This window comes from Puntigrus tetrazona, chromosome 21, assembly GCF_018831695.1.
Source record: "Puntigrus tetrazona isolate hp1 chromosome 21, ASM1883169v1, whole genome shotgun sequence".
Lineage (NCBI taxonomy): Eukaryota > Metazoa > Chordata > Actinopteri > Cypriniformes > Cyprinidae > Puntigrus > Puntigrus tetrazona.
In genome coordinates this window covers 12,434,778-12,449,209 of record NC_056719.1, presented here as the reverse complement: position 1 = coordinate 12,449,209, position 14,432 = coordinate 12,434,778, and the positions used below count along the sequence as shown (strand labels likewise).

Sequence of the window (14,432 nt, the reverse complement as noted above, 5' to 3'; positions counted from 1 at the left end):
TGTTTTGTGGAGCGCCAGGAGTCGCTCCTAGGAGGGGGGCTATGTCACCAAGCCAGCAGAGGGAGCCCTGACCTCTGGGTGATCTGCATCCACTCCCTCTGCGTTAACTTCCTGTTCCTGGACTATAAAGACTGCAGCAAGCCACTCACCTGCAGGTTGCATTGTTTCGCCTGTCTCATAGTTAGATCGTTTGTGGATTATAGTTTCTGGTTTTGACCCTGTCTGTTCTCTGATTCTCTGATCGTTTGCCGCCTGATCTGACCTTCTGCCTGTCTCTGGATTTCGTTATTGCCTCGCCTCCTATATATCTGTTAGCCCTGTTTGACGCCTGCCTGTTATGACCATGCCTTTGTTTAATAAAAGCCTGCACATGGATCCGCACGCCTCAGACCGCTCATTCATGACAACTACATTCTGCAAAAAGGATTGAGGTCTTGTACATATATTGTGCGATAAAACAATATATTGATTATTGCAACAAGCCTAATCGTTATGTTGTAAAAAGAAAATCTACGCTTATATAAGTCTGTTTCTTTCTTACTCTGTTTTTCACTCCATATCCAGATGAGATGGTGGATCAGCACCAAGAGATGTCTACAGCCCTGATCATCAACAGGGACAAGAACACCTAAATGAACTCCAGAGATAGAGCATGGCTATCACACACACACACACACAGACACACACAATATGTCGTTTACACAATCTGACAAGGCTGTATTTAAAATTAAACTGGAAATTAAACTGGTTTCGTCTGACCAGAGAAGAACTGACCCCTCAACTGAGCCTGGTTTTTCCCAAAGTTTTTTTCTGCCACACAAGGAGTATTGGTTCCTTGCCACTGTCGTCTCCTCTAGATTGCTTAGTTGGAGACATTTAATATCTAGCGATCATCATTAATTTGATTACAAAGATCCTATTGAAACTGAGCTGACATAAACAACAATGAAATGCCTTTAGCTGAAAATTTTGTCATTATACATTACTTGTTCAGTGCTTTGACACAATATGTATTATTAAAAGCGCTGTATAAATAAAGGTGGAAAGATTAAAAATAGTGAAATTGTTACTCACCTTAGTAGGAAAGAAGATCTCTAGCAGCAGAATTAAGCAGCCTTGCATTGAGCTATAACAACAACCTTAACAGAGAGACATATGACCCCTAGAGGTAAATAAAGCAAAGATAACCTCCACAATAATCACTGGTCATAAGGCATTGCTTTTCCCTCCTGGGGCAATGACAAAAATAAAAGGCTTTGTACAGTATTAAAAGGAAAGGGTGGGCTAAGGTTTCTTGACAACTTGTCATCTGTGAAGCAATACTTCAATCTTGGCGATAGCTTCCAACTTCTGTTTTAAGTATAAACTATTTAGTTAAAAATACAAAAAACAGGTATTAAATAACTTTAAAAATACTAATATAGTTTAAAATGTTTCAGTGATTTCAAAGAACACAGCAATTAGTGCAAAAACTGTGAGTGTAAAAACTGATCAGACAAAAAGCAATGCTTGTTATCTATAAAATATGCTATATAACATGTTTACATGTAAAATCTGTGACAGAACTCTTTTTTTTTTTTTTTCTTTTGTAGATTTTGTGTAGAGCACCTAATGGACAACCAGACCTTCACAAACAATATAATCCTTGTGGAGGGACTGAAAGTTACACCTCAGTCCTCCTATACTATCTTCATCTTGCTTCTCATGACTTATGTTTTTATAATGGGATGTAACATTGGACTTGTAATTGTGATCTCAACTGAGAAGAATCTGCAACACCCTATGCATTTCCTGTTCTGTAACTTGCCACTAAACGATATACTAGGGGCCACTGTCATTGTGCCACGCTTACTATAGGACATTTTAAAGGAAACCCCAATGCACTACATGACATATGTGAAGTGTGTTGTTCAAGCATATTTTGTACACGTATTTGCAGCAGCAAGTCACTACGTGCTGATGATCATGGCATTTGACAGATATGTGGCTATATGTTATCCACTGCGATACTCAGCTATAATGACCAATAAAATGGTGGTTAAACTATCAGCATTAGCCTGGGGGGAGGTCAGTAATTACAGTGGCAATTCTGATAGGACTCACCTTACGCCTGTCTCGCTGCAAATATAAAATTGAAAGCCCTTTCTGTGATAACGCCTCACTGTTTAAACTGTCCTGTGATGACAGTGTGGCAGTTAATAATGTGTATGGGTTAATTACTTCTGTGGTTGTCTATATTTTCTCAATTGGGTCTATAGTCATTACATATGGCAAAATTGCCGCAGCATGCATAACCAGCAAAAACAAAGCACTTAACAGTAAAGCTATAAAAACCTGTGGCACACACATTGCTGTTTATATAATCATGTGTCTTTCTGGTGCCATCATGGTTTTTTTTCATCGTTCTCCTGAATATTCTGAAAATAGAAAACTGGCTAGTGTAATGTTCCATATTGTACCACCGGGACTAAATCCTTTAGTTTATGGTTTACAAACCAAAGAGATAAGGCAAAAGACTTTTAAACGTTGCTGTAGCTAATGTTGATTGAATTTTTATTCCAGTGTTTGAAATAATAGTAATGTAAATAAATAAAACAAATATATTGCTGAGTAATATTATGAAAACAATGACTTAGCAGTGATATATGTCATATTTAGCTCTGAAACTGAATTTAGGTAAATAAAAATGTACTGTTTGCCTTTTTTTTACTATATGTGCACTGGATCATGTAAAGTACAGAGGGATTTAGGGAGAGTTCAGGGTTAGTACTAATTATTACCCAATTATAGTACCATAATCAATAAACTGATGTACAAGTGAAACAAAACTGTAAAATAAAGTGCAATTCATAAAAAAATGTACATACTTTAATTTAACATGGTCACATATGAACAGATTGTAAAACAGCACATTTGTTTTAAACATTGACATATATTTAGCCATTTTAATTTCAATCTATGTATATTAGAACCTACTTTATCCTATGCATTTTTTGTTCCATAACCTGCCAGTGAGTGTTATTAGACCTAAAAACCTCACATGTAATAACCTAGAACACTGTCTAACACTCGATGGCTGCTCTGTTAATTCTTCTTAAGGTTCTTCTGGTTATTCTGCATGCTTGATAAACAAACTTTAACTGGTCCAAAATACAGCAACTAGAGTCCTTACTAGAACTAGGGAGTATGACCATAGTAGCCCGGTTCTGTCAACACTACACTGGCTCCCTATCAAACATTGGATTTATTTTAAAATCTTATTAATTACTTTTAAAGCTACTCAATACTTGAGTGAACTCTTATCACATTATAGTCCTGCACATCCGCTGCGCTCTCAAAACTCTGGCTACTTGATAATACCTAGAATATCGAAATTGACTGCACCCAAACTCTAGAACAATCTCCATAACACTGTTCAGTATGCAAACACACTCTGTTAAGTTTAAATCTTAATTAAAGACAAACCATTATTGGATTAATTGGCAACCAGAACACCTAGATGAGCACCGTGGGCAGATCACAGGAACCAGACAGACACACACACACACACTATAAGTTCTTTGCACAATATGAAATAGCTGTGCTTAAAATTTTACAAAAAAATTAAGTGCTGGATATCTGGCCAGAGGAGAACTGTTCCCCAACTGAGCTTGGTTTCTCCCAAAGTTTTTTAATTCTCCATTCTGTCATGGATGGGGTTTTGTTTCCTTGCCACTGTCACGTTCGGCTTGCTTAGTTGGGGACACAATTTCAAGCAATTATAATCTGTTTTGTGCCCACACATTTTTTTATATAAAATGTTATTTTTCAACAGATCTAATACTATATCTAATAGGTCAGCAAATTTAGGTTGTGCGTTGTGTGTCTTGTGTCATTAGCCTGAAACTACAATTCAATTCAGTTTGGTTATTTCCTATAAAAAACTGAATTGAACATAATGATACATTGCAGATAATTGAAAGGAGTAATGGATTATGCACAATATGTCACATCAAGGAAGATGTACAGGCCAAAAATATTGGCCACCTTGGAATTCTATTAGAAAATGTAATTGCAAATGTTTTGGTATTCACATGCTTATTGGTTTTTGTTTGCATTGCAACAACACAAAAAACAGGGAAGTCAAACTTAATAAAATTTCACAGAAACCTTAAAAATAGGCTGGACAAAACTGTTAGCACCTAGTCAAAATTGTAAGAAATTGTAATTGACAACAGAGTTGGTGATCCAAGTGCAGGTTTTATTATAGGAGTAGTCAAAACAGGCAGCACCTCTGTGTAGTGCCCAAGTCAGGAAGCAGACAGACTGGCTAAACCGACCGTCTGCTAGCTGCTGGAAGCAGTTCATTCTCAACACACAGAGACTCTTTCACCTAGATGTCACACTATAAAGAGTGTGTCTGTTCCCCCTGAATTAGAAAATGCAGGGAGCGTCCAAACCAAATTAAAAGCAATAATTTAATTAATATTCAACAAATACAAACTACCTATAATACAAAGAAGCAAATGATAAAACTTGACTTTTGCTGAATAGTGATAACTCCCCTGTCATGTTTGTACTGGCTACTATATATAGGCCACCAGGGCACAGCACAGATTTCATTAAAGAATTTGCTGATTTTCTAGTCTTAAATGTTGGGGATGAAAAAGACGCATTAGGATTAGCTTTCTTGCACATTCTGAACTCTGTTGGGGTTAGACGACACGTGTCTGGACCTACTCACTGTCGAAATCATACTCTAGACCTAATACTGTCACTTGGAATTGATGGTAATATTGTTGAAGTTTTGCAGCAAAGTGATGATATTTCAGATCACTATCTAATGTTGTGTGAACTCTGCATAGCTAAACCTGTAAACCAGTGGTTCCCAACCTTTTCTTGTTTGAGGCACCCTTGGAAAGCCTTTCAAAAGTTCCCGGCACCCTTATAAGGAAATAGATATTTAAAATCTCCGTAGCTTTTTTATTATTATTTATTTATTTGTTTCATTTTGAGAGTTTGCATGCAACAACACCTTATACCTAGTCCTAGATGATATGAGAATACTGTTTACACCAGTGGTTCCCAACCTTTTCTTGTTTGGGGCTCCCTTGGAATTTTTTCCACGAAATTTTGGCGGCACCCTCAAAAGATCTCACGGCACCCCTTAGTGCCGCGGCACACTGGTTGGGAACCACTGCTGTAAACTCTGCACCATATTGGTAGAACAATCACTTCTGTATGGAGCTGAATCAAAAACCTGGAAATGCAATGAGACTAATCTGTTCATTGGGAATAAGGCATTATATGTCATGTGTCTTATGAACCTATTGTTCTTCACTTTCATGTTTGTCCTCATTTGAAAGGTCTCAGTGCGATTGGTAAATTGGTCTCAATTTCACAGTAATCACTTATATTATGGAAAAGATTAAGAACTTTGTAGAACTGTGTTCTGTGGAAAAGTGGGTGTGTCCTCCTTTTGGGTCTCTGAAAGTGTTCCAGCCAGGTGTGACCCTGGAGCATGGGAACCTAAACACCAAAAGGTTTTTACAACTACATTTGGGATCTCTTTGTCTGGTCTGAGTATATAAGGAAAGTGACAAAACACAACAAGGCGCGATTCTGTAGCCAGATCGGCCCATAGTGTGGCGTGTGTCCCCATACACCATACTATGTACTTTTCTAAAGACCAGGTATAATGACCTTTTAAGTTTGTTTTATTTTGTTTTGTGTTATTTTTGTACTGCTGATCAGTTGTGCAAATGTTTATGAATTATACAATTTGGAGACTATTCTTGCCTGGCAAAATAAATGTTAATCTTGGTTAACTTATAATATTGTCTGAAATAACTTTTCTAGTAGGTTAGTGACTTCTGAGGTTTTCCGCATTGTTGGCGTGCTAGGGTGAGTCAGATCAACGATCAATGGATGGAGCCAGGGGCACTTTTTTGAGAGCCTGACTTCTGGCCACCAAACTGGCTTAGCATGCTATTACTTAGGGAACGCATAAAAAATTACTCTTTTTGAGTCTATTGAGGAAATGTCTGCATTAAGGTAAGCGATCTACGGGGTAGCCTCTGACTAAGACCTGGACTAGCCCAGATGTGTCGTAAGTCTGTTCTGGCCAAACAAGGTCTCTAAGCGACCCAGCCTCCTAACGAACGATAAGTCGAAACTAGGAAGTATTATAGTTAATTAATGATCCATATTTAATCACAAGGGATCAGCAGTTACATTTAAACAAATATAACTAAAATCACGAAAGATTGGAGTCAGATAAAATTATGTATTAGGTCAGTACTACAATTGGAAACACAAAAGATTAATAAATATCAGTGATTTTTAAAGAGATGCAAGGAAAAGACTGAACACGCATTAACCTTTTACCAGGGCCTCTGGATTCCATTCTTCAGGAAAAGGGGGACCCTTACACTTCCACCACTAAATAATGCTTTCTAAGTAATCTTCCTGACTTATCTCAATTCTTTAGCATATCCAATACGACGCAAAAACTTGATATAACAAAAACTATGCACTCTCTTTTTTCGAGCACTTTAGATACAGTTGCTCCTTTACACTTAAAAAAGATGAAAGAAAACAATCTGACTCCATGGTATAATGAAAACACTCACACCCTAAAGAGAGCAGCCCGGAAAATGGAGCACAGGTGGAGAAAAACTAAATTAGAAGTATTTTGTATTGCCTGGCGGGAGAGTATCCTGTCATACAGAAAAGCATTAAAAACTTTTCTTTCATCTCTTTTAGAAGAAAACAAACACAACCCCTGGTATTTATTCAATACAGTGACTATATTAACAAAAAACAGGTGCTAACATTCCCCAAGAGTATAGCAGTAATGACTTCATGAATTTCTTTACTTCTAAGATTGATACCACCAAAGATAAAATTATAATTATGCAGCCATCAGCTACAGTTTTAACATCAGTTAATGAGCTATAGATCCCCAGAGAAACAATTACACTCATTCTCTACTATAGTAAAGGAAGAATTGTACAAACTTGTTAAATCATCTAAACAAAGGTTTTGTTGTTTGCTAATAATTGGACCTAAAAACCCCACATATAACAATATAGAACACAGTCTAACACTTGATGGCTGCTACACTGGCATCTACACTAATATTAGTCTTGTTTCTTTCTTAATCTGTTTTACTGTTTGTATCCAGACTAGATGGTGGATCAGCACACAGAGATTATGTTCATCAGAGACCAGAACACCTAGATGTGCTCCGTGGACAGATCACCAAATATTGATGCACACGCACACACACTAAATCATTTACAATATCTGACACAGCTGCGTTTAAAATTGAACTGGAGGTTAAGTGCTGGGCGTCTGGTCAGATGAGAATTGGCCCCAACTGAGCCTGATTTTTCCCAAGGTTTTTTTTTCTCCATTCTGTATGGATGGGGTTTTGGTTCCTTGCCGCTGTCGCCTCTTGCTTGCTTTGTTGGGGACACTTAACTTCTAGCGATTATTGTCGAATTGATTACAGAGAACGTCTCTGCATTTAATGACAAATTGTTCAATCTCAAATTGTTTACATTCCTATCATTGTATTCTTCTACTACAGTTCAGTGCTTTGATACAACCTGTGTTGTTAAAAGCGTTATATAAGTTAGTTTTAGTTTCTGTCTGCTTCTCAGGGGATGACTGTCTTGGTACTTAAGGAAATGTTGCAAATTCTGTATCCAGATCAGCCCGTACTGTGATGTGTCTCCATACTTTTCACACTATGCATTTTCTAAAAAGGTATGCATCTTTTAGATGAATTTTTGGGGAATTTTATGTTTTGTATTGCCATTAATTTAAATACTGAATTGGCTTTTAATTTCTTGATACAACTTTACCTGACAAAGAATAATAAATTGTTATATTTAGTTTATTCTTATCTCTTCTGAAATCTTTCTCTCCCAGTGGGACATGCCTGGAACACCTCCATCAGGAGGCGCCCAGGAGGCATCCGGAACAGATGCCCCTTGAACATGGTGTTTGTTTTGAAAACACTGTAACTAGCACAGAAGTACAACAGAACACCACTCAGGTTCAGATCCTTTTAGTCATGCCTCTCTAGGTGTTACTAGCATTGCCCACGTGGTTCCAGAGCCCGAGCTGCATGTGGAGGTGAGCCCAACAATCTCTAGTTGGTACCTCTCAATCTCCAGCACTAATTCAGGCTCCTTCCCCCCCAGTGAAGTCACATTCAATGTCCCTAGAGCCAGATTGGGTTGCTGAGGTCCCCTCCTTCAGTTGCTGTCCAATCCCTCCTTCAGGTGGTGGGCCCACGTCACTTCTTCAGGCTGGCTCCAGGGTTGGGCCCTGGCTATACCATACCATCAATGTCACAACCTTGTTTACATTTTTCTTCATAAGGGGCTATGGACTGCTATTTGTCTGGCGTGTCACCTAGGACCTGTTTGCGTAGGGAGACTCTACCAGGGGCATATAGCCCCTGACAACATAGCTCCTAGAGTCTTTTAGGCACTCAAACCCCTCCACAGATAACTCATAGTGGAGCTGATGGTTCAGGCAGCGTATGTAAGGTATTTCTTGGCCAACTTTTTCTTACAAAAGTCTCTGAACTCCACTACATTTGCAACAAAGATTTGACTCAGAATCTTGGACATATTCAAGCATGCATTGGTCAGCTCTAACAGTATTATATTTGTGATGGTTGGTGCATCACTGGAATTTGTGGTGGTCAACACCAGCAGTCATTCTTAATGTCCATAGATTTTTCATTAAAGTAGCGAACTACACTGAAATGTTTTCCATTCCATTAGGGTCACTTGTTCCATCTACTTTTGCGTCACTATTGTGTCGGTCACAATGCTGCTCATGACAGCAATGAGTTTGTTTTGGATTTCATGAATTGTTTTTACAATTTGAGAAAGTTGGGGGTCCTTCCTAGCTGATCTTTGGACATTTTATGTCTGTCGAAATCCTTTATTTGTTTCCACAGTGTGCTTCCAGTCATGAAAACTTTTGGTTGTAAATGCTTGGTCATGTCTAGTCCCATTCTGAGGCTGCCCGATCTGCTTAGTATACCTAGAGCTAAATTTTCGGCGAGGATAGCAGATGGCAGCATGAGCTTTCACAGAATACTCAAGCCAATCTGTCTTCTGAAACCAACTAGATTAAATCACTGTGATAGAAGCAGTGTGTATATAATTGGCAGTTGTCTTACGTCACAACATTAAATATTTTTTAGTTCTTCTCCTCTTAATTAATTTATTACTATATTCATAGTGTATTCATAGTGAAAAAAATTAACAAAATAGCTTTTAAAACATATTTACTTAATTATCATTTTAGTGTAGATAATATTAGTGTAGATGCCATTCTTTTTACGATGTAATGAGTACATTGTGTGTTATGGGGAGTGTTCCCGGTTCCAGCTGATCTAATTAATGCAGCCTAACAATCCTTTAATGGATTTAAATAATAGAAGCGTGTTAGTGCGTTATGTGTAAGCTAGGTTAAAAAGACAGGTCTTTAATCTAGATTTAAACTGACATCGTGTCTGTCTCCCAAACAGTGTTAGGAAGATTGTTCCAGAGTTTGGGTGCTAAATAGGAAAAAGTACTTTCAGACGTTTTGAGAATGCAGTGGACGTGCAGGGCTATAATAATAAAGCAGGACTAAAATAATGTGCTAAAAGCTTGATCAAGGCTAATGAAGATGAGTTAACAGAGTAGCCATAAAGTGTGAAACAGCGTTTTAGGTTTGTTGGAAACTTTTTTTTAGCTTCTTTTTAAGAAGAGACCAGGAGATTCTTGGTAAAGCAGGAGTTCGTTTTTTATTTCGTTGCTGTAGTCATCTGCAAGAAGTCTTCAAGAAATCTTTAAGAAAATCGTCAAGCAATCTCCATGAAAATCTTCAAGAAATCTCCAAGAAACAAATCTAACTGAAACATGTTAGGTTGAAGTTTATATGTTTCAAAGGGGGAGGAGTACACAGAGGTGGAGACCAGTAAAACAAGAGTATGCAAATGCGATCAGAAACTTAGCCCAGGACAGGAACTTTCCCGATCCTTGATCTATTTAGCATCCAGGTGTCATTCAAATGCATAGGTGAAACAAAAGGCACAGTTGTACCTTAGAATTAGCATTCACACTTGATTTAGGACACCTACCAGATGCTCAAGAACTGAAAGACAAAAGATAACTGTCTCGGGGCTTGGGCTTCCTGCTCTTAGAATGTAAATCACAATACACATTCAGCATATACTGTTATATTGGAGTCTGTGTTTAACCTTTTATAAATTTGTAATACAACAATCCCCCATTTGAGAGTTTTAATGACTCTCACATAACACAAATTTAATCCTTCTAAAATCCATTCTATAGCTTATGTTTAATAACATAAGCTCCATCTTTCAGTCATGCAACTTGAAAAAGTTACAGGCACATATCTTATTCTGTGTCTTTGCCTAGATTTACTTAGGTTGTAATAGTTATTTTCAGAACCATAAATCTTGACCAATACGACATGGATGGTAATATGTCGTACAAAACTACATGATGACACAATCATGTAGCATAAGAGTGGAAGTCCTGAAGCCCATGGCGTCTGAATAACTGTGACGTCTGTTTCCTGTAGTCCATTTCCCCTGTAGAATCATTCGGATGACTCTTTGTCCTCATGAAGCTTGTTCATGGATGTCTGAGGTGTAAATCAGGGTGCTGCATATGAGATGACCTTGCATATACATGGACCTGAAACACAAGAAAACAGAGAAACAGCAGACCAGCAGTATTCATGCATAGACATTTTTAGACTTCTGGTGATCGTATAGTGGTTTAAATTTTGATGATCGTATAGTGGTTAAATTTTGATGAACGTATAGTGGTTTTGTTGACCTAGTCTTAAGTCATTTGACACCTATGGACCAGTGAGGTAAGGATAGACTAGTGGATGGGGAAAGGCCTATGAGGAAAATCTTCACACAGGGGTTGGCCCCGAGGCCTGTTGCGTTCGGTTCTTCCCTGGGCTCCTCACTGGTCTATGTGTCCTAGTCTGTCCCTGTAGGTGATTTGTAAACCATTATTGTAAAAAACATCTGCATCCTCCAATGAAACATCAGTCATGGCAAACATCATAACATAGAGGATAGGTGTAATTTGGAGTGTGCTGTAGCATAACTTTGAAGGCTGTGAGTGTACTTAACTAGCATTCTCTCAATGGAAGGAGACACCTTAAATTAAGTACTCACAGCCCTAACAGCTAACACCTGAGCAAACTGCTCCAACAGTTGGGTAAAGTGGGGAGGGGCTGCTTCAGAGTAGCTAGCAGACTGAGTAGGAGCTGGGTAAAGCTGTTAATTTCTCCTAAAGTCTTTTTGCTTTTCCTGCACTCTTTCATCCAGTGTCCAGATTTTCCACAGTAATGGCAATTGCCCTCCCTCTTAGGACATTTACCTTTCTGCCTGTTCTCAGTGTTGACCTTAAAGGATGCTGCTGCAATCCTTACTCTGGCTTTAACATCAGAGTCTCTTTCCCATGTAGCTAGTGTGTTAAGGTTAGTTCTGAGAGTTTTGTTAGACCAAATTAGATCTAGAAAAGGCAAGGCTTTTCTGTCCTCTGATAAAAGGCCATCAACCCACGTGCGAACGAGTGGTCCTTTATGATCCAATACCTTCTCTGGAGTGTCAGCTATTCCACTATATGCTGCAGCTGACTGACAAAACCTTTCAGTGTACTCACTTACAGTTTCATCTTTCTTCTGCATACAACTAGTGACCTTTGACCAATCCATTTTTGGTCCAACAATGTTCTTTAACTCTTTCAGAACTCCCTCTCTAAGTTCATCTTTACTGGCATGTTGTAGCTCCAAAGTAACAGCTGACTCAAAACTATTGAATTCAGATTCATTTAGAATTTGTGACATCAGCTGTGTGATTTCTGCTAACGACATGTCGTAGAGACGCATTTTGCAAATTAAGGCTCTTCTAAATTCAGGAAAATTTGTGTGGGCTGAGGGTAAGCTCTGGGATATTCTCTCTATATCTTTAGGTCCAAGCATTTTTGCAATTGATTGGACCTGGACAACAGAAGAGTTGGGAGGAAAACTTTCAATTCCCTCAATTCCCTGAGATCTCCTAGCACCACATACCTTCACTGAATCTACAGACACCTCAGTTACTGATGTGATGGCTACCTCAGTTTCAAGGAAAGCTTGCGAGTCAGGATAAGTGCTATCAGGCTGACTAACTTCCACCTCAGATTTTTCTGAAGCTGTGTTGCGATTTAATTTCTTTGTCAAAGCCGATATTCTAGCACATAGCTCTTTGTTCTGTTCCTCTAGCTCTGAGATGCGCTGAGATTGTTGTGTAGCTAATGTTAAACCAAATTCCCTGTGGCAACAGATAATGCCTTTCAAATTGTTCTTATGTAAACATGCTCCTAAAACCTTTTTACACTCCTCTACAGACCAAGTCTTGTTTGGATGGATCTTACATTTCTGAGTTAGGTCTTGTCTAACTTTCTCAGTAATTATAAGGTTCATTTGCATGCCTAAAAGTGATTTGAATTCACTATCTGACCACAAAGGAGTTGTGAGACTACCTTTTTCAGTTGTGGGAATCAGTCTAGCATTCTTTTTGAACATTGTAGATTTTGTTTTTGTTACTTACACAAAGAAAACATTTAACGTCTCTCAACAGAGGGTACACTTGTTAACACAGATCAACTATGGTTAACCTTCTCTAACAAAGTAGAGGATAAAACAAACAATTAGCAAGTAATGCCAATCTTCCCTGCCTAAAACAGAGGATAAAGTCTTCCCTGCCTAAAACAGAGGATACACAAATATTAGCAAGTAATGCCAATCTTACCTGCCTAAAACAGAGGATAAAGTCTTCCCTGCCTAAAACAGAGGATAAAGTCTTCCCTAAAATGAATTTTTAGAGGATAACCTAGTTAACCAAACCCTACAGCTGTCTGTTAACTCTTCTCTGACGGCGCAGAGGTTTAAATGTACTGGTCTGTAATGGTTCTTTGGATAGAGTTACACTCACCAACCCTTGGTTGTACTGAAAGATTCAGTCTGGATCGAAGTCAGATCTTTGTTGAACTTGAAATTTCAGTCTGTCACGGTTCATGGATTCATTGTCTCATCTTGTGTGTCTGTTTGTTATTGTACTGAGTGTTGGGTGTGTCTAGTTCATGATTGCGATCCGATCAGCCCCAGCTGTGGCTCATTATTGGGGCTATTTAAGATCAGCTAACACCACTCTCATTGTCAGATCCTCACCGTTGTCCTGAGTTCCTGTTCTGATGTCGTTCTGTTTGTCGGTCTTCCGGATTGTTCCTGCTTCGGAGGATTACGCTTGGATTGACTGCCCATTGCGTTCCTGCACCCGCTTTCCATCCTCGCGCTGCACAAGCTCCACCGCCATCAGTGACTCACTCTCTTGTTTATCCACTAATAAACTGTCATTCACCGCACTTGAATCCATCTCTTGATTTCCGTGACAGTAGGATCTGACCATATATGGATTCAGCGGAAGCTCAAAATATTCAAGGACTGCTTGAAAGCAACATGGCACGAATGGATCGCCAAGACGAGCAAATGCTCGCGACTGGACGAGCCGTGCAAGCGCTAGTGGTGCAGATGTCCGAACTCACCAGTCAACTCCAACAACTGCGGACGCCCACTGCGCCACCCCCACCGCCCGCTCCTCCCGCTCCCCCCGCTTCTCCTATCAGCGTGACTCAGCACGAGCCGCGGCTGCCGACACCGGAAGTGTATAATGGTGAGCCAAATTTTTGCAGATCGTTTTTAGTTAAGTGCTCTATGTTTTTTTCACTTCAGCCACAGACTTTTGCTACTGAAGAGTCCAAGGTAGCATTGGTACTCACTCTGCTGTCCGGAAAGGCAGCTTTATGGGGAACGGCGGTGTGGGAGAATCGCCATCCCTGTTGTTCCTCGTTCCAAGCACTGTCTGAAGAGATGAAGAGAGTCTTCGATCGTGCTGCAGTTGGGTGTGAGGCGGCACGCAGACTGGCCGATCTCCGTCAGGGTGAAAGATCTGTTTCGGACTTTTCCATCGAGTTCCGAACCCTGTCGGCGGAGTGCAAATGGAACGAGGAGGCGCAGTGGGACATGTTCCTGCATGGGTTGGCTGACCGGATCCAGAGAGAGATTTTTGCCTTGGAGTTACCCAATAGCTTGGATGGATTGATTGATCTTGCCCTCCGTGTGGATTCACGATTACAGCAACGTGACCAGCGAGCCTGTCCTCAGCGATTACCACCTGTTACGGAATTCTCTCCTGTTGACTCTGGATGCGTGTTCAGTCACTCATCTGACACAGAACCCATGCAGGTTGGTAGAGCTCGGCTTTCCCGGGAGGAAAGAGAGCGTCGTAGAGCCAAAGGACTGTGCATGTACTGTGGGGCATCTGGCCATTTTTTGGTGGATTGCCCAGT

At 39.6% G+C, this 14,432-nt stretch overlaps 1 pseudogene; it reads left to right on the top strand.

The window, feature by feature from the left end:
- The first annotated feature begins 1,611 nt into the window (after positions 1-1,611).
- LOC122326010 lies at positions 1,612-2,539 on the top strand (annotated as a pseudogene).
- Positions 2,540-14,432: the final 11,893 nt, after the last annotated feature.